Below are 22,042 nucleotides of genomic sequence, written 5' to 3' on the forward strand. Positions count from 1 at the left end.
CAACAAATATAATTCACCTACATTATATAAATGACAAACATTTCCAAAATTGCAAAAAGGAATGTCTATAAATAAAAACACTTCAGTAACATCAAATAAAGGTAGAAGAAAAAAAGACAATAAACCATTAAGAAGAAAAATGAGTATGCTAAGAATACAAATAGCATTTTAGTAGCAACATTATTACAACAGTATCTATACTTCTTAGTTTGTGTGTGTCTTATAGAGAACTACAATCTGATTATAAAATATGTCAAGTAACAGTGCAGACTGCCAGTTTTTGTAGTAAGGTGCATGACAATTTATGACATTGGTTAAAATTGGTTAAAATTACTGTTTCACTGAACAAACTTCATTTCTTCTTGTAATTTTTATTTCAGTTTACACAATTTAAATAACAAATAATATGTTTCCATTGAAAGAGTGTGTTGTATGGCCAAGCTGAGTTTTTCCACCTTTTTATCACTACCTAACAGAACGTGTTAGCATCAGTTTAAGTATTTGGGGTTGGTTCTGAAATCATGTTCAATGTTGAACTTGATCCAGTATCTATGACATAAAATCACACCAGGGGACAATATGACTCCCTAAGAACCTACCTATAATACCCAATAGGAAGAAAAAATTATATATTGTCATGGGGACTAACTGTTCTGTATGGCTTATGCTGACAGTACTAAAATGACTCACACATTCAGAAAAAATCATAGATATCTAAAATATTGATGCATTAAATTCTTTATTAAACATATATTGAGGGCTAAAAAATAAGAAAGAAATCACAGATTAGTGTTGGCTTAGATGAGTGAACAGATTAATTTATTACTCGTACAGTGAGGAAAATGAAAACCAGGAAATATTCTCTGTGTGAAAAACTGTAATGTAAAATCTCTCTTGGTAAATTAAAAATGCACTTTACAAGCTCAAAATAATATCAAATCTAAAACTGAAATGATTCTTTCACATTTGTGTTGAAAACTGCCTTAGATAGGAAACAAAAAGCCCTGTTAAATAAATCAGTTTGAGAGGATGTGTATTGAAAAACAGCTGAAGGAAAGCATAATTTGATGATAATTAGTATGTATCAGCTAAGAAATTCAGAACACTGAAAAAGCAGAAGGAAAAATTAGGGAGAAAGCCATGACCACGAAGTTTGGTGGGTTTTTTTCTTTCTGGTTTTTTCTTTCCTTTAATGGGGCAGATGTTTGGCGTTTTGTTGAGGCTGTTAAAATGAAATTGAATGAATCCCAACAGTGTTAACCAAACCTAGACAAAATCAGAATTCCTCAGAGTAAGGCAGAAAATGCTGGGGTATTCAGCATTTAGATGGAGGAAAAGGTGGCAAATGTTAGATCATATGATAAAATATTTACTTTTTCCATGGAAATATTAAATTGCAGCTATTAGTACTGGATGTTTTCAAGTGCTCTAGACAGATAACTTCATTCAGGAGTGCAGAACTATGTAGGGAAACAAAAGGTAGACATACAGCAGAGCAGTTAAGCCTGCAAACATCGATGCCAATCTATAGTAAAGTTCCATTAAGAATATTAAAAGAGCTGTCTCAAAGGCTCTTGCGTTTGTTAATGTTGACTTCTATGCAGTTCTCTAACACTGGCAAACTTTTAAAGAAATTAAACTAAGATAGTGTTGTTCCCTATGCTTTATAAATACTGACTATTTATAATTTTACAAGGCTGACTTTCTTTCTGGCAAGATAAGTGACTAAGTGATGTAGAAATCATTCATGTAAATTTTAACGTCAACATTTTACATTCAGCGGCATTTTAGCATCAAGACTATTAACCACTGAAACCGTCCTGTGGTTTTATGAAAGATTTCCAAGAGCCAGAAATTTTAATCATTGTCTTTTCTCCTAAAATGAAATTAAACCAGAAGTGTAACTAGTGGTAGCTCTGTGGCCAGTGTTATTCGTGCTTGCAGTGGGATCTTTGAGCCTGACTTCCATTTGTAGCATGCAAGACCATGAACCTGCCAAGGTTTATGCCATGTTACAATTGAATGCTTTATTTAAAAATCTTTATGAAGAAAGATACTAGGAAACTTCTTCTATAATGTCTATTTTATTTCCAGCAGCTGTCTGTAGGCTGTTCTTTTAGAGCCACAGTTAGGAATAATTGATAAAGAACCTTTTAAGGTAGTAAGGAAAGTGATACTTCAGACCATCTGCAAAATGGTGGCCTTACAGGAAAAATGAAATTAATAAAAGGAGCTCTAGGTACTCACTATATTAATCTTTTTTTTTCTCTCTATGATCTTCTTTCTTTAACCTGTAATAGAGCTCTAACCTTTAAATGTTCTCTGAGTTGAACAATTTTTCATGATACAGCTGTCTCAGGATTGTTTTAGTTCAGTTTAATATATCTTTTGATTCACCGTTGGGTTTTGGTTTTTTGGAGTTATTTATGGGATTTAACTCCTTTGCCAGACAAGGGTTAATTAATCATAATTTCAATAATTACCTAATTATTCCAGGTGAGTAAATGAATAAGACCCCATTAGAAACAACTCTTAACACTACTGGTTTTTTTCCAACAAATAGCTGTTTGATGTTACTTTTCCGTACCCCTTCTCTCAATAAAGTATAAACATACCAAATCTCTGATTGAAAAGATTTTTACAAAAAGCTGAATTGCATATTGATGTTTTCTTGATCTATTGATGCAACAATTTTCCCTCCACAATATCCAATCCAATATCCATATGCATTGAAAGGGGATGATCCTATCCCACTTGACTCCAGACAAAGGCAGGGGCCATTTCTTAGCAGACTTAGCACTTAATTGCACAGCCACAGAGGTTGTCAGTTCTGTGGATGATCCAGGAGTGATGGTCGATGGCAGCGGAGGCTGTGCTGGTGCTGCCTTGATCCTGAGTCTTGCTATGTGGTGGCTGTTACTTCTTTGTACTGGGACAGGCTTTCATCCACACTCTTAATGATCTAGCTGAGGCCATTGAGCCTGCAGAGTATTATTCCCTGATCCTCTCCCCACCCCCTCTACCCCCAGATTCTTTGGATAGTTTCCCAAAGATTTAGTGGCTTGAACTTGCTCCCTGCAGAGTCAGACAAACAGCACGGTTGACAAAACACAGGAGGCAGGTTTTGGAGGTGGACGTAACTGCAGCAGCACTAAATATTTAAATGTCAACTTTAATGGAACTGTATCCTAACTCTGAAAGACATTACTTTACATCACCAGCCAGCTGAACCAACTCATCCTGCAGCTGCACAGGCTGATCTAACAAAAGGGATGGGAGGGAGACAGAAAGGCCTGGGACCTCCCCTTTTGGCATCTTTGGACTGCCATAACTGTAATACAAAAATGATTAAGGTTTACTGAAGACTTGGAAGTGTCTGATTTAGTTTTACATAATCTAATTTGTGCTTGCATGTACTTTCTCATTGCACTTTGTATTTGCATGACAAAATTAGATGTGAAGCAGAGAAAGGAGGAAATTAATTCAAAACCAAAATTTAAAAGTGCAAATAGGACTTTCCATAAATAATTAACCAGTCAAAATATAAATATAAATGTAAATTTATTTTGGATCCTGATAGTGTCCCCAAGACCCCTGTACTCCCTTTTCTAGCACACCAAGCTCATTGTACATTGGTACCTTCTTATTTGACATCCCTTTTCTAGGGAAATGGACAAGGCATAACAGGAATTCTCTCTCTGTTCACTCATTTGTTCCACCTTTATTTTCCCAGGCTTCAAAAACTGGGTCTCAAGTTAGAGAGAACTATTTTGGCCTGGTGCTTGGATCAAGCAGGAAAGGGTCATTAAACAGGAGGGAGCAGGGCTATTATGTCAATATTTGTTCTATTTGTTCTGAGTGTCTTTGCCTCTTTCCTTTACTAATTCTCATTTGTGTCTTTAACTGTGGTTCAGCTATCTCAGGACGACACCTTTCTTCCCACAAGCTTTCTTAGCACTGCTGATGTCCAGGTAGGCTCCCAGCTGAGTGGCTTGCTGCCAAACAATCCAGATATTCTCACATGTGTGAGCAATGCATGGGACTTCACCAGCTTTGTTCATTGAAATGTGCAGGAGTTGATCTACTTTGGGTAAATCTGATGGTGTCAGGACAGATCCAAGGAAAAGCAGCTCATTCTGTTACCTTGTTTATTCTGGGTGTGGTTATAATTTTCAAGCCATGGAAAGAGTGACTGCAGTCTAGCTTACAAGCCTTGTCTGGTTTGAAGTATCTTTTTGACCAGATTTTCTGGTTTTTCCTTTTTTTAATTAAAGAAAGGAACCTTTTATTAGGGAAGGTGAAGAAAATAAAATCATTGTAAATTATGGTTTTAACTTCCTATCAAGCCTTTAATACTTAGCTTTTAATACTTAAATTTGTAGCTTTCCAGATTACTACTTCCCTGTTCTGGCAGATACGGGAACACCCATTTTGGAAGTGAGATAGCTGTATGTTAGTCATCCCATCTCCACTGATGAATTATGAGTCAATGCTGCGTCATCTAAAAGCAGCCGTAGGATTTGTGAGATTAATAAAATTGCTTTGTTTCCTTCATTGTTCATCACAAGTTTGAGTAAGGAGGGAGCACATGGTGGTAATTGTACTTTCAGCCTCAGGTTTAGAAATTAATGGTCAATATTATGTTAAAATAAGAAGGTTACTTTACGACTGAGAACAAATAGAGTATCAAAAATAAACTTGTTCTCCTGTAAGCTCTGTTCAAACAATTTTACTGGTGACTTTGTGAAACTTGCTGGGATGTGCACTGAGTCCTGTACCTAGAAGATAATAGTCACCCTCTGGAGTCCTAGTGAAGAAATAATGCTAAAATTATTTCTTCTCTGCTAGTTTTGTCAAGCCACAATAATTACCTATATTTCACCTGACAGCATTCTTGCCTTTTCTTTAAGTTTTGACACCATGACAGGTTTTATAGTTAGAAAACTCAATGCTCTAGCTCTGTTTCTGAGAATTAAATGTTTTCATTTATCTTAAGTCTAAAATTCAAAATTAATAGAAACAAAATCAGTAACTTCAAAATTAGTAATATAAAATATGATTCAGCAAGTGAAGAATTTTTGTCTCCAGTCCATAACAAAGTAACAAATTCATTAATAAAAATACTGCTGCAATATAACCTCTCCTCTTATGTTTTCAAACTTAAATATTTTTGCTCTACACATTTCGTTTTCTGCGAAAGTGTTGAAGTGATGTACAGTCATTATTTATACAACTGTTAATATCACTGGTGTAAGGGTTTCACACTGGTAAGACCCTGCCAGTTGGTTCAGGCACCATACAAAGGCTTTGGGGGAACTTGGATTCTCCTTATCTTCTCATAGAGCATTTAGGAAGGAATAGCGAAATCTGAGCTCATCCTCTGGGTTAGGCAGTCAGCTCCTGTGGCATATCCAGCATAACTGCATCCTCTTGAATTTTCCTCTGGATCCCATATTCACCTACCTCTGCCTGAGCCACTATACCACAGAAGTGTTTCTGCCCTTGCTGTGAGCTCATATCATGAGGCCCTATCATGCACATTTTTTCATGTGAAAGGACTTTCTTGCTGGTACTGAATTGCATCAAGAGGTTTCCCATGATAGAAAGGGATGATGTAATTCACTGAGGAAAGGAATTGCAACAGTCTCAAAGCAAGCAGAGTTCCATTTTTACTTGGTTATGTAAGGGTACTCCTGGGCTCTGGAAATAAATATATATTTTTCTGTGTGTATATATATATATACATTTAGGTGTCTATTTGTAGCTAAATGAAACTTCGAAAGAGCAGTAGTCTTTGCAGCTACACACTGTATTTGTATAGCTATATTTGGCTATGAGCTTTCTCAGTACTGTGAAGTAAGAATTCTTCTCAAATGGTGTGCACCTGTATGTGCTTGTAAACTAGTAGAGCTGAGATAATTTATGCTGCCTGTCACTTTGCTGGTTTTATCAGTTAATCAAGCTTTGTCATTAGTTCTCTACATATGTCACTCTATATGGTCTTTTTTCCCTCATTTCCCATATTATTCACAGGAAATGTAGATTTAACCCATTAAAGAAGAGTACTTTTACTCCTTTATAGAGAGAAATAAAATGAACATTCACATTATTGCAGTCCATACACTCCATTAAAATTAAACTTTTCACTGGCAATTCAGCAAAACACAAGGAAAGAGGTGTAGATGAATCTAGTAAGGTGTAGATGAATCCTGTCAGTTTATCTGCATGTAGGCTGCTGGTTCACAACTAGATTTATTTTGCTTTATTTTGCAGTTCTAGCCACAAACACAGTAGCTTTGTTAATGCACCATATCTTTTTAAAAAACCCAAAGCCTGCCAAATCAGTTTTTGTTTCTCAGATCACTTGAGCAACCCATGAATGTGTAAAAGAAAGTATGTAGGTAAACAAATAAAGAATATTGGTATCGGTATGACTTACCTCTTTATCTTCTTTTCCTTTCTTTTGCATGTATGGTATTTTGTTTGAAAAGATACTTAAAGAAGAAATGGTAATTTGAGGATGAGAAGCAATGATTCAGGATGCAGGGCTGTGTCTCAAGCAGAGACTATTTGAAATAATTTCCATCAAGGGAGATCCCACCTCTTAGCTTTTTTTTTTTTTTAACATCCACACAGAAGCAGCTTGGACCCACTGACTCTTGTCCTTTCACCATGCACCCTTATGAAGAGAGTACCTCCATCCTCCCTCTAAACTCTTTTTAGGTACCGGGAGACTATTAATAGGTCCCTATGAGTCTTCTCTTCTCTATATTGCCCAAATCTCTTCTTCAAACTTCTCTTCATGTGGCAAGTTCTCCAATATTTAAATCATCCTGGTGACTCTTCACCAGACTTTCTCCAGTTTGAACTGGAGGGACCAAATTGTTGATATTTGTCTACAATCATGACCTTGAAAATATTTGAAGAGAGCAATGTACATGAATTTGTGAAAGCTGTCATTTTAGTGCTGTACTCTGTGTGTTATCATATACATGGTTTAAACTTGTTTGATGTAGTCTTAAGAGAGTGTATTAATTATGTCTAAAGACATCTATGTTTTGTTGCAATGTTTACTAGCATTAAAGCATTTCAGTTATGTATGTCCATACAGGTACTTTATATGGTATGAATATTAGGGTCTGGAGGAGTGGAAGACATAGATGATTTTTTTTTTAAACAAAATTAAAATTAAAGGGAAAAAATATTCATTTGCTTTTTTATGTTTCCCACAATGCGAAACTGCTATTGTACCAACAAGTGCTGAACAGTGAGTGGTGGCTTTAAATAATCAACACATAATTGAATGTATTTTGAGGCACGAACACAGCATCAGTAGGGTTGTGTACTGGAGTTGAACTAAAATCCCAGAAGGAATAGAAAAGATGTTTTTCAAGAAAATGCAATGATCGAAATTGTGCTATTGTCTTAAGACAACAACTGACAGGATTTGTATTTTTTTATATATCCTAAACTCTGATGTTCTCTGACTCACATTAACCTCTTTCACAAGGATCACAAATCTTCAGAGAATCTCCTATATCTATGTAATTTACTCTCTGTCAAACATATAAAACAAATCTCAGTAATACTTTCTGTAAGGAGAGGAAAGGAAATCTCTGTCATGGCTGGCCCTGGCAGTTTGACTGTCCAGATGAGACAGATGTGAAAATCCATGTTTCAACACTCATAACCATAGTTAGACTGACTCTTGGTTAAATGCATTAGCTCACAGAGTCTGTTTTTTGTAGGGTTAGTTTCAGCTTTTTTTTTTTTTGAGGGGGGGTGGATTTACCCTGTCACAAGTTTATTAATAGTATGTGTCTAGATTAGATTAAATAATCCAGGGTAAAATAAAACATTAATTAATCAGAGTAAGATTAATTGTTTCGTTTTAGCTCCCTTTTAAAAATAAAATCAGCAGAAATCCTGGGCAGCCAAATATTGTTGCTCTTACTTCTTTCTTGCTATTGTGCCAGGCTTCACTTTGTGGCATATCCTACTTCAGTTATAGTTCTAGCTCTCCCCTGTATCTTCATATTTCTTGGTTTGTAATTCAGATCTTTGCTTCTGAGTACTTCATTTTTAACTTCTGTGTTCTTACATGATGTTACAAATATTTCTGGTTGATGATCAATGGTGCAGATAGACATTTTATCTGTCTTCTTGCCTATGAGCTTATTTTTGTCCTTTTTGCTATACAAGAACATGTCTATCTTTTCCTTAAAATGTAATTATTTTAACAATATGTTCATGCATGGTTTTGAATCTCTGTTGGCATTACAGAGTAGAATTTGACAGCTGGGTAAGTCCTATTTAAGAGCATATTTTGCTAAGAACTACTTCCTGCAAAGAAAAACAGAAAATATATAAAGTTCCATTTAAACCAAAAAACTGGAAAAGAACAACATCAGCTTTCTTAACCTTCCTTTCCAATACACAATAAAAACCTAGGAAAAGTCATTTGGTATTACACCCTTACCTTCATTCCAGATGGCTGCATTTTTCTTTGCATTTTCTCTGTATTAGGAGGAAACCTGTGTTTAGATTATGACTAGTTTTGGTAGTGGAGTAAGATGTAGAGTCTCTCAGCACTATGAGGAGCCAGGTTAACTGCCTCCGTCAGCAAGTCTGACCTGTGTAGAATCCAGGCTTTAATCTCAGCCCTACTTACACCACTTGGTTACAGTATCACCAGACCAATTATAGCAACATCCAGGCTTATCAGAAGTCTTGGCAGAACAGCAGCCACAGCTATTCACTTACCCTTGATGTTTCAGTAGCTTAAATTTGAAAATTCTGAAGTCAACCTCATTACTGCTGCTGCTGTTACTGTAGCTGGGCTGTGGACAAATGTAATTTTAGTGTCTGACTGATGCTGTCACTCTGGCATCTTTCACACGAGCAGGAATTTTATTATATAGAAATTTAATGTCTGCCGTATCTTACAGGGTGATTGTGTAGGACACAATGCTTCCTAAAGAAGAAAAATAAGAGACTTAGGGCAAAGACTTCTAAAAAGTTGTTAACTCTGAGAGGACAGACTTTTAAAAGCCAGTGCAGAGTGCCAAATGCTTGTAATGAAAAGTTTTGGCTGAAATACTGGGATATATAGATAATATAGTCTGAGAAATTTTGCCAAGGAAACTGCAGTCAGAAATGTAGGAAACTGTCCAAGATTAGGCCTCAGACATGCTGCATTCATTACCAGCAGCTGTGCACGTATGAAGTGTTTCTTTATACCACAGAACCCAAGCCACTGTGGCCTGTCACTGTCATTTTTATAGCAATTTGCTGACTTTTTTAGAAACAGGAAAACATTTAGCTAAAACAGAAGTTGAAATGACTGACAGAAGAAAATTTAAGGGAATTTTAATAGCTACTGAGTGTGTACCTTAGAACTCTGCTGAAAGGCACATATATTTAAGGCTTTATGTAATAAAACTCACTAAGAAAACAAAATTATGCTAGTAATAGTTTAATGTTTATTGTAAGTCACAGATGGATACCTTAAGATATCCCTTAAAAAGCAGAAAGGTGAATGTGATATAGCAGTGGTATTTATTATTTTTAGCATTAGGATTTACAGTTATTGACATTTTCTTTTAAGATAAATTCAAATATGCCTCCATTAGGGGGAGTTACACCTTCATCACTAAGTGCTTCAGATTTTCAGACACTATTTTGTATGATAGATTTGCTGTTGGATAGTTTTGTTAGCTTTTAAAATACTCTGTTGCTACCACTACCCCATCTTCCTCTGTAGTGGGACACGTTTTTAACTTGTTTAATCAGCATGCAAAAATTTGCAGCAAAGCAGAAGGTCCAACTTTATCAACTTCTGAATGCTTCAGGGGGAAAAAAAAAGCTATTACAATAGTAAGAATATCTCTATTAATTGGAGGATTTTCCAGAATGAAATATAGATGATACGATTTAGAAAACCTGAAGCAAAATTCTCTCTCTCAAGCAGTTTTTCCTCTGCCCATCTTTTTTTTTTTTCCATCTGTGAAACAGCTTCTGCCTCAGGGTAGTTCAGGAAATCTATCAGTGTCGGGTGTGTTTACTTTAGTACAGGAGGGTTTTAAACAGCAATGTGACCCTTGTGCTGGATGTTAGTATGAGTGTTCACAAAAAAGGCAAAGAATACTGATGGACTTCAGTTGATAAATTCTTGTGCCAGGCTTTAGAGTATAATAGTTTTAGATGAGGTATTGAAATCATGGAGTTACATGCCTAAGCACTCTCCATCTAGCTGTCCTGTGCAACGTGGATAGCAACAAATCCCTTTCTTTATACTGAGAACTAAAAACCACAACCAGTTGGATTCTTTCTGGAGTAAGTCCACTGTGCGTTTCCCTTGCAATCACAGCAAGTGCCACTGTGCCTCTGCATAGCCCTTGGAGTATTTTTTCCAGTGTCTGTGGTCCAGCTGCAGGAAGCACTGGCTCCTGGAAATTTCAGAAGAATTTCTGGGAGGCCGCATAAGTAGAAAAAGGGATTTCCAACACCAGGATTCTGGTATACCACATTTGAGGGCCTGTCTCAAAATGATTTCCAGTATCAGTGCTCTGCTCTTCAGCACAGAGCTCTACTGGAGACTTTATCTCCCCCGCAAAGTTATCGCCAAGGCAGGTGGACAAGATGAGAAAGGGTAATTCAAAGGAGGAATGAACTCATGGCAGCAGTTCCTGAAGTTCATTTTTCAACAATCACTGTCTTTGCCTAGATAAATGACTGAGTAGTGTAGGTATATATCACCCCTGTTGTAGAAAAAAGTATTTGGGTCTCTGGGTGGTGGACACAAAGATGTGAGAACAACATATCTACAGAAAGTTAATTGAGACATTAAATGTGGACTAGAGGTCTTTCTTGTAATAAAATTAACATTTTTTGCTAGATTTTCCATCCAATTTTAAGAATAAGCTCTTTTCTGTACTTTTCTACACTTTTGACCTCACCAGCCAAATACTGAGCAAATGCAGTGAGATCAGTATTTGAACTCTCAGGAAGCACAAGTATCCCCAGCAAACTGGAAGGAGGGAAGAGTAATCCCAAAGTAAGGGAACATCCAGATTCCTGAGAAAGGGCTGACGATGCTTCCTGCAGTATAATAGATAGCAGGGAGAAGCAAAGGCGAGTGTATGTGGGGAAATACTTCAGGAAACACTGCTGTAGAAAGAAACATGAACACTGAGACACTGGTTATGCTCTATCTGCCCAGTTACCAATAATAAGGATAGGTTTTATAAATTCAATTATCTTCAGGACTTTTGCAGTAAAAGTTGCATTTTTTACTGAATATTGCCCTTATCTTTGAATCCTTCTCCAGCAGGCTTGGCTCTGACCTTCTCAGATTTTTGGCCTCAAAATTGATTCAGTCACATTGGCATTATCAGTGCTAAATGCAGCTCCAGTCTTCCATGTAGTTTTTCATTTAGGGTTACACTTTTCATGCTTTGCTCTTAAGGGTCAGCATCTGGTGGGTGGGAAAAGTGGGGATGGGAGGGGGAGGGGGTCTCTTTCCTGTGATTTGCACTGATTCATCAGGAGTCCAAAAACCTGTGTCATCCCATTATCTTTTGTATGCCCTCTGTATATACATACTATATTTAGTTTCTTGATTTTCTTTGAGAAATACCTTTTAGGCTGAATATTCTACCACTTGCTCATGTTTTAATGGCTCTTGTATGTGAGAGAATTTAGCTGGACTTTGAGTTTCTTCTCTTGGCAAATTACACTAAAGCTTGCAAATCTGGCAGTGCTTGTGGGAAGGTCTTTAGTGAAATGCAGTTAGCGAAATCATTTAGATGATGGAATTAGGAAATGATAGTGATAAAATTGGCTGCTGTGAAAATAGTAACTGACTGATAGAGCCAAACTATGATTTCTGAAGCTGTTTAACACACATGGATCCATGGCGATCTGACATCTATGCAGAGGCATGCCAAGCAAATCAATAGAGTATGAGGAAGAAAGTGGGGAGAAAGACTTTTGAGACTATTGCATGTGAAAATTTTTATGTAATATACTGTGTTCTGGAAACCTGTGCAATGGTTAGCCTTGCTTGAAGAAAGTCTAGCCCAAGTGATGCTTGTAAGACCTGTGGTACAGCCTCATGTTCCATGTGTCAGCACAAAATATAAAGTAAAAAATATTTTCTTCTCCTTTCCTCCCTGTAAGTAAATGATAACTTTAAATTCTTGGAAGTGTCTACACCCTGTTTCTGAATATGCAACACCTGCTGGTATAGAGTAAAGTTATTTCACTAGCAGTTTGGCATGTTGGCAAATATGAGATGTGTTGGGTCGAATGTAGAAAATGATCACCTTCTCTCTAGGACAACCAATATCCAACAAATCACTTCAAGGTGTGCCATAAATGCAATTCTAGATGCCCTGCAGCACTTAGTCTTGTACCTAACAACCCACCTATCACCAGGCATTCATCCTCTGCCTGAATGTGTACCGTGGGAAGGTTTGTTTATGTACGCAGTTCTGAGTGGACTCAAAGTGTATATAAACCCTATTCTTGTGCCTTATGAAAACCTTTTTTTTTTCTTTCAAGGAAATGTAATAAAGTGTCTACTTAACAGCAACCCAAAGTGGGGTTTTTTATATATATAAAACCAATTTAATATTTTGGAAAGTATTAATTTTATTTTACATGTATGATTTATGTAACTATTTTGTATATAGACCACTTGCAGGGATATGGCTCACACCAGGTGTCAGAGGAGTGTGAAATAATTTTTATGCCACATTTCCAAGGCAATAAATGTCATATAAGCATACAGAAGTGCAGATAGAGTACTTTTAGATGAACATTCTCAAACTGTATGTAAGAAATCTGTTTGACAGACTTACCCAAAGGATGACACTTTTTTCTGATCTTGCCAAACCAGCAACTGTGTAAAAAGAAAATTTGCTCTGGTGGTTGGGTTTTTTCCCCAAAGAGTTATGATGCAAAGGGAGCGAGGAGAAACTGTAACTAGGAGAAAATAAATGGTTACCTTCTACTGAGCAAAAAAGAATTTTCCAAATGTCATAATTTTAGCAATTGCTAAATGACATAGCAAGTTTTCAGTCATCCTTCCCATAATAAAAAGACAAAATAGAAGATGGATGGCAGCAGCTGAACCCACAGTCCCAGCCACATAGCTTGTGTCATGAACAGTATAATGCTTATTCCAAGAAATATGTGAAATATTTTTTTGTGAGAATCACACGGATATTGATTTTTTTGTGTGTGTGCTGCTGTTTTTAAAATATCTTTTTAAAGATATAATTTCAGAGAAGTACCTTGAACCTCTTTTTTTCTTTTTCTTTTTTTCCTTTTTCTTCATATGATCAGAATACAAGTTAAAATTTTCTAGAGGTATGAAATTCCAGATTTATCATTAAGAATAGAGTGTTTTTTCTTAAAACTTATTCTCTTATACTGATAGGATTGCTCTGCTGGTGGTCTTTACCAATTCTAAGAGATTCACAATTGGGTAGTTTGTTCACAAAAGCCAATTCTTTTTGACAGACCTCTATACAAAATTATTTTACTCTAAATGGATTGTTTCCAACAGCCTATACATACCTTGTTTGTTATGAGATGTCTTGTATTTCATGAGTTTACATACCAAATTGACCTCTTTTTTCTTAGTTACATTGTTATGTTATTTTCATTTGCAGTAAATATCTTCCTCTTTTTCTTTCTGAAAAAAAAGTGTAAATTTTTAATTAAAAAAATAATCCAGTAATCCAGAGGGATTTAGAGCTGTGGACCTAAGTATTAAATGTAAATCAAAACTTAGTCAGTTGGAAGCTGCTTATTATGAAGATTAGACACTCAGTCTCCCGTTCAGTGCATTAGCTGTGGAAGCAACTGCTTCTTTGCCTTCCTCTACAGATGAGAGCAGTGAGTAGCAGCTGCTGATAGAGGTTTCTGAGAAAAATGGGAAAATGGTGTGATAAATTGAGGGAGGAAGGGATGCAACTCTGTTTTAAGATCTTTCCTTTCAGGGTTCTTATGATGTGTTGAAGTGAGTCTCGCAAATACAAACAGCTTTCAGATTCATAGTTCAGTTTAAAGAGAGATGCAAGGTTCAGATTACGGTTGGATTTTTCTTTCGTGAAGGGTTTAAACTTTTTCCAAAACTACTACTGCCTTTTCCTCAAGAATTAGGTAAAATGACCTGAAAACATTAGAGCATTTTTTTTTATCACTTCATCACATTACTGTTATTCATAGAGCAGTTCTTCTGAAACAAAGAAGAACTTTTTTTTTTTGAGGGGGGCATATTTCTTTCAAAGGGCTCCTTGATACATCATCTAATCCCCCAGAACTTTCATGAAAATTTCTTTCTGCTCCTCCTCACTTAGCTGTACTATAAGATAAGGAAAGCATGTATGCTTTGTCTTTCCAAGAACTGCGTTAATCATGTCTTTGATATTTCAGATTTTGGAGATTGAGGTGTTCCATCTGTAAATCTGTATTTTCCCATACCTTTATATATGACCAATTAGTGTAGAGTAGGATGATTCTAATCAGGGCAGTGTACTGTTAGGGAGCAAAAATGTAGGTACTGATAAAAATATTTTGCATTTTTTACTTGACCTTGCACTGCATTGAGCTTGCTGGGAAATTTGTCAAGGAACAGAGGAACATTATTCACTTCGATATACGAATCTACAGCACTCAAAAATCACAGTACAGATGTACACTGGGTAGTTTTGGGTTGCTTCTTAGGAAAAAAACCCCACACGTTACCCACTTAAATTCAAGAAATGTGTCATAATTTAATTCTTTTTTTGAAAGGACTATATTTTTGCTATAACTCTTGCCCTACCCCAGTTACATCTACTTGCTTACAATTTCCACTTCTATTTTTAGGAAAATACTTTTCTGAAACTGCAAAATTCTCAATACAGTCTTGGAAGGGGTTATAAAAACTAGAGTTACACTTTATCTATGTAAATGAAAATGGAAAAATTTCATTGTTTTCAGATTTGAATCTAAAATGGAAAAAAAAGTTTATTATTTTCAGATTTGAACACTGAATCTGTGAGCTCATTATGGTCTTAGTCTGTTCTCATTTAAATCAGCATCATTACTGCATGAAAAATGGCTCATCTTAATCCTCACTTGTGAGAAAAAACTAGTCAATGTAGCATATTATTTAAATGCTTAAGAACTACAAGATGTTCTCCATTAAATACATTTGGGCACATGTGCTTTCTCATGGGAACACATTAGACTGCTAATCCTGTTGATATCAGATAGTATTCCTAAGACTTTAATTTCTAGACATGAATTTGCCCTTTTTTTAAAAATACATTTCTAACAGGAACTGGAAAGCTACATTATAACTATTTTGCTTGATCAAGCCTGTTTTGTAAAACAGACATGAGAATATATGTTGCTGTTGTAAATGATACCCTATCTGACAAAAATCTATCTCTTAGGCAATGTTTAAATTTCATAACTGATTTTTGTGGGGTTGTAAGAAAAACAGGTTTCCAAAGTGATACACTGATGCTGTGCAATTTTGGCTTCTAGGTGGATACTCCATTTTTACTTCTTTGTGCCACAGACAACCCTATCTCTTTAAAGTATACCTAACAGCTCAGTAGAAGTGGTTGTACTAATTAACTATTTATGATAGGATGTCTTAACAGGGCACTTAAACTACTACTATTCAAATAGGTGAATGAGTATTTGGCTAAAAAGGTGTTTGTTCCCTATTAATAAAAGTCACCGATCATCATGAATGTTGATAAATAGCTAAAATGATTAATTTGATGAGGAGAAGAAAGGCTCAGTGATTAGGGTAAGCCCCAGAGGACTATCTGAGGCATCACATTTTCCCTCTCCTATGATACTACTTTTATGGTGTTGACACGTCAGCTTTGTGCCTTCACTTTCCATGTGAAAAACAGGCATAAAAAAGTTTTCTGCTTTGACATGAAGGCACTCAGAGAAGGTAACAGTAAGGACTGAAGAGTTATGGGCTGCAAGGAGCGCAGCTACTCATACCTGGGCCACTCTGGTCTAATGACTACCCAGAGTCACCTCCAATAGAACCCCTTAAGTCCTTTCCAGCCAGCAGCTATGAGTGATGGAATTATTAATGTGTCAGTTCTCTGTGTTAATACCTATCTTTATTAGAGAGTGAATATGTTTGTTACTACCTTTAAATTCCTGAATATCTGATGAAATTCAAATGCAAATATCAAAATTAATCATTGTGGCTAAGCTGCAACAGGCCTCCCTCCTCAGACTCTGGAAAAATATGAACTATGCAACATGCTATGAAGGCCATAAAATTTGAGCTCTTCTGGATCAGGGAAGAGGAATCAGTTCCAAAAGCTTTGAGTTCCCACAAAGAACATCCTGTTGGCAGTTCCTCACCCTTTTATACCAGCAAGGCCCCTAGTTCACTTGTTTTCACTGATCTAAATTGTGGCAATATGACAGAGAGAGTGTGAGAGTGAAAGAGAAATTCTTTCACATATGTCAAGGCCAGCTGTGTGGTATCTTTCAGTTCTTCAAAAGAAAGGTAAGTTTTTAGGTGACCCTGGCAGTGACCTGAAAAGGCCACCATGACTTGAGTTTGGCAGGGGATGAGTGTTTGTTGCCCATGAAATGCAGCTTCCAGAAAGGAGAGTAAAAGTGGCTACAGTAGTGATAAATGTACCTGCAGATAGCTGCATGGATTAACATGGCTCTAATTTATTCCACATTAAGAAAAAGGACTATAATGAGTTATTAATAAAGAAAGACTGAAGATGGGTTCAAATTCAATGGTTAATGCTCTGCATAATTTACTGCAATAATCCTTCTGACCAAATAATTTTTTTTAAAGTACATCTCCGTTTTCCTGTGAATGAAACACGTATGTTATTCTTCCCCCCAGCCCCTGCACCTACCCCCAAGGTTTTGTTTGATCTTTCTGTGTACTGTTTGGCCACGAGCTATGTTGGCATAAAGTGTGATATCTGTGCTGGAGTTTCCTTCAACCCCCATTTGTCTACTCCATAGAAATATTTTCCTAAGCAAACATTTATGTTTGAGATGTCTTTAGTGTTGCACCTAATAGATTTCATAAATCATTTGTGCTGGCATTAATGGGACAGTGGAATCTCAGCACAGGGGGCATCATGGCAAAGGAAAATTCCATTGCAGCTGGCTGAAAATGGAGAGAAGTGGATGCACTGCAGTGACATCCAGGTCCTATTTTTTGATAGGGTGCAGTCTTCATTCACTGAATGTACACTGATACGTATTTGTAGAAAAATGGCACATAACATATAGGTGTGGATTGTTTTCTTTTGAAAATAGGGATTATCTAAATATGTCTTTCCTTCCACAGCATCTGGCTCTTGGAGGACCCAATATCCTGCTTCCTTCACAGGTCCATGGCAGTCTTCTGTAAAGGGGGTGCAATTACAGGCGTTATCTAAGGGCAGAAATTCAAATGTGCTCTAAAGCTCTGCACAAGCTGACTCCAAGCATCCAGTTCCCCTTCCTCCTCCTTCTAAGATTTGTAAGGATATATTCCTGAATTAACTAATTACTTAGTAGATTTTTCAATGGCAGAAAGTGCTTATCTATAGGTACTCCATTCAAGCAGTTTGGAAAATCGTATTTCTGTGATCTAATACCCCATTTATTGCAACTAGACCTCGTGAATGCTGAGATGCTGAGAATATGAATGTTGCTGTGGAATTGCTAGAAATTTACTTCCTTAAACCGACTATATTAGTTCATGACTTCATCTCCCAGCTCTTTCTTGGCTGGTCTTGTAGCTTTCACTGATAGGAGTCTGTCCAGAATCTGAAGTGCAAAAAGCTTCCGAATTTTATGAAATTGCCCCTAAACCCGAGCAGTTTGTCAGTGGTGACTATATTAAAGTTTCTCCCTTGTGCTAAGTCAAAGCACACGTAGTCTGTTGCATATCTGACTTGAAGAGCTTCAGGTCAAGATGTAATAATTAGTGCTATTACTTTGGAATTTTTTCAGGATTTTTCCCCACTGCCAGCCATGACTGCCCTCATCAGGACCTGGCTACTCAGACCATTATTGTCCCCCATTTCACAGAATTCTACTATTTCAATCTGTATAGTCTTTGTTTCTCTAGGAAGTTGCAAATGAGCACTAATTGTGGGAGCTTTTTTATTATTTCTTATGAATAATACATCTGAAATATGTATTTTTATTGCAACCTTCTACATAACAGTGTCAAAAACATATTCTGGAATGGGATTATTTTCCCTGGAAGTATTGTATAATCATTAACAATATCTTGATCTGATTTTTGGCAAAATGTGGCTTCTGGGCAGCTGCTGTGATGACTTGGCCTGTGTCAGCAATAGATCTTGTAATAGGGTGAGAGAGAGTTAAATTAGTTGTTATTAGCAAAGGTCCAAGGTGAAAAGAAAACTATAATAGAAGTTTTTAAAAATTCCTACATATCACTGTATTTTCTAAGCCAGCTCAGAAGGGTCTTTGTGTAGTGATGTTAAGAATGAAGCTGGAGATATCATTCCCACAGACATTTTAAGAGTTCCATGTCCCAAAAGGGAGTAATTGAAAAAAAAAAAAAAATTAAAAATCTGGTTCTTTTACTAAAGACAGAGGCACTAACTTCAGTTTGACTGCCAGCCAAAAATAGGCTTTTCTGTTTCAAATGAGTACATCAGTATCTGCGTATTTTGTAGGTATCTAGTTCTTCCTGCTCTCTCTACAGTATTTCAGAAATTAATGGTGAGTCATGTGAATGCTGTATTTTGTATCTATTATTTGATAGCTTTATCTGACAGCTATGATGCATCCAGTCGGATCAAGCTGCAACTCCAAAGGCTTCATGAGCAGAGAACTTGATCACAGATTTCCAAATGTTTTGAATTAAGCAGAGTGTATTATATTCCTGCCTCTACAGACACGAAGCAGAACCGTCTCCTACGGTGGTGAATGGAGGGGGAGGTGTTTCTGTTTCAATTAAAGCCCAGGTGGTGCGTGATGAGGGGGCCGGTGTCACATCTGCGCGCTCACAGCTGCGCTCTGGTCCCGGCCCGGCCCGTCTGCTCAGCGGCGCTCCTCCTCGGGCACCGGCCGCGGCCAGACGCGAGCCCGCCTTCCGCAAAGCCCGACCGGAGCTGCTTTCCGTCAGTGCCTCCCGGCTGCGGCGGCTTGCGCGGGAGGGAGCAGGCAGGTACTCTACGCTGATATACCAACTACCTTGCGCGGCAGGGAGTTATTCTGTGTCTCGGGAAATCCCCGCTTTGCGGTGGATGCCCGCGGGCCGTACGAAGAGCGCGGCGGCAGCGGCTCCGCGCTCTCCGGGAAGGCTCCTTCTGCCCTTCCCCGGAGCTCCGGGCCGTACGCGCTTGCGGCCGCTCCGCGAAGCCGCCGCCGCGGGCCCGAGAGGGTTCGGTGGAGCCGGGCTCGGCCCCCGCCGCTCGCCGGGACGGCGCGGAGCTGCCGCCGCGGGCTGCGGCGCGGCCGGGCCGGGGCGAGCGGCGCTGGGCGCAGACGGGGCTGGCGGCGGAGCGCTGGGCGCGGGGCGGGGCGCGGGCGGGGCGCGGGCCGGGGCCGGGGGCGGCGCCGCCGCCGCCTCATTCCGCGGCTCGGGCAGCGCTGCGAGAAGCCGCGGGCGGCCCGTACTGCCCGCCCTGCCAGCCGAGTGTGCCTAAGCCGGGAGGGAACCGCTCGCGTCCTGTGTCTGGCCGTGCTGCTGAAAGAGCCCGACCCGGTGTCTGGCTGGGATGCGGTAGGAGAGATTCGCGAAATCGGCGATGTAAGAAATGAGAAGTTTTTGCATAATTTGCATTTGAGGTATCGCATCTCGCTGCGGAGCGAAGCCTTCGAGCTCCATCGCCCGACTCTGTTACGCTCGGGTAATGGGAGAAGTATAAAGTGCTTCTGATTATCGTGCTTCCTGAGGGCTGCGATTCCTGCTGCACTGGGTGGGATGTGGAAGAGATTGTGCTCGTTCAAAAGTCTAGAAAGAAAAACGTAACTTTACAATAGTGCAAATTATGCAAATAAAAGTATTGGGTGGGAAATCAGCCCAGATTCATTTCTAAAGAAGTGTAAAATCCTTCATTTAAGCTTAGTGTAATCTTTGACATTTATGTGGGCACCTGAAAAAAACCAGCCCTAAAGCAGAGCTTTGGTATGGAAGTACAGTGCTGCTGCAAGCAGACACATTTCTGTCTGCTTCTCATTTAAAGTGCCAGCTCCTTCTTTTTTGTATACCTAATACATGATACGCATGGAATATACAGCTGTGTCACAAAGTCATTCTGATTCTTAAAGCTTAATGTAACCAAATTCATTGCCTAAAGATGGTGTAGTTGAAAATTTGATCCTTTTTCACTGAAGTGGAAATACTTTCAGTAATTGAAAGCAGATTCATGTCTGGAGTTGTAGAAGCCAAGGTTTTCATTTTTAAAATAAACCTTTTGTTCTTCAGCTTTAAATATTTCAGTGAGCCATCCGGAGACCTCTGTTAATTGCTAGAGTAGACTTTAAGGAAGGATTGGGGGAAAAAAAAACTGAGAAAGGTATGTCAGCAATTAAATTTACTTATAATGTCTGTATTCCAGTGCATGAACATACCATTGCAGCTTTTGTGCACACCACATTTTAGTTTTCTTGTTCATCCATGTGAATCTGAATTTGAACTACCCATCTGTCTGTGGAGTGTTTTATTTTAAACTATCGTCACTTATTTTCACCTTAATTAGCCCATTTGGCGTTGTTTTGGGGGGTTTTTTTTAACAGTTTATTAAACAAAACAATCTGAACTTTGAAGATTTGAGGAAATACTGATCTGCTCCAGTAAACAAACCTGACACTTTGTAGTGATAGCTGCCCTTTGTTAACTTTGTGTCTATTTTCTGGCTGATCCTGTGGAAAGCTTTCAAAACCCTTGCCTTCTAATATTTTAGCAATGGGGAAAGAAACTTAGGATGTGAACTACCAAACTTCCAGACAAAGACTGAGCTGCTCTGGAGCTGTTTGTTAGCAGCTTTAAAGGTAGAGAACAATGGAGGGAGAGGAAGGGAAGTACCTTCTCTCCCCTAAGATCTCTCATCCACAGAGTAAATTCACTGAAAATGTGTAGAAAAGTTACTGAAGATGGCAAGAGTCCCCTATCCATTGAAAAGCGTGTTAATTTCTTAATAAGACACAAGGATCTAATTGCCTGATGTTAAGTATAGCCTATCATTAAGATAAGAATGTGTAATTTGCATAATGGCACTAAATAGGCTGGGTTTACTCCCATGAACTTCTAGCACACAGCTGGTGTAGTACACTTTTCCGTCTTTCAAAAGGTAAATCTTCTAATGTATCCTCAGTAAGTTCAGGTGGAAGTATTTGTGTAAAACCCAGGAAGGGGAAAGTACTCAAACAAGAACAGAAAGAAATATAGTTTACCATTTTTTTCATCCATCAGATTGGGGTTCAAAACTGTCACGCAGTCCAGTAACTACAAATGAGATGTTACAAAGTTTTTTGATTAATCGCTCTGCAATCCTGTGTGGAGAGTGGCCTCATATTTCACAGTATAAGAATTTTTTTTCTGTCAAGGAGTTATAAAAGGGTGTGTTACAATTTAGCAAGAGACCTACAGCACTAGTACCTTTAAAAAACATTTAATGTTTAGATGGCTTTGGCTTGTCGTTTTTACTTTCTGACCTTTCTGTAGCAGAATTGAGAACACAAGAAGTTATAAGTTCCGTGCAGTATGGGGTATATTTTTTTCCATTTGAAGAAAAGCAGTTTCTGTCTAGAAAAATTGATAATTGATGCAATAAAAAAAATATAAAATGTCATTTCAGATGTGTGTACATTCTAAAGGTCCACAATAAGAATGCTGCCATACACCCCTCAGCTTTGAAGTCTGATTTTTTAAGCTACAGATAGCAAGTTAGAGGCTGAACATTGAAATTATCTTTTCTAATAATGGCAAATTTTAGTACTGAAGAGTTTATCCTTTGGCTGGGAAGATACAGAAATATCTGTACATATCAGTGTCTGATGCAAA

General features: G+C 38.0%; 1 protein-coding gene across 13 annotated transcripts in view; it reads left to right on the plus strand.

Moving 5' to 3' along the window:
- The window catches only part of TENM3 (teneurin transmembrane protein 3), a 1,315,365-nt gene that overhangs the window by 1,052,251 nt on the left and 241,072 nt on the right, over positions 1–22,042 (plus strand). The window contains exon 1 of one of the 13 annotated variants that reach the window (XM_039550650.1): positions 19,626–19,786. The exons of 11 other annotated variants lie outside the window; for them this stretch is intronic. The gene's annotated coding sequence lies outside the window, so the exon portion shown is untranslated. Of the gene's footprint in view, positions 1–19,625; positions 19,787–20,490; positions 20,556–22,042 lie in introns of those variants that run through there. One more of the 13 variants, XM_039550652.1, reaches the window with a different exon arrangement.

The sequence above is a fragment of the Corvus cornix genome, chromosome 4 (assembly GCF_000738735.6).
Source record: "Corvus cornix cornix isolate S_Up_H32 chromosome 4, ASM73873v5, whole genome shotgun sequence".
NCBI classification, from domain to species: domain Eukaryota; kingdom Metazoa; phylum Chordata; class Aves; order Passeriformes; family Corvidae; genus Corvus; species Corvus cornix.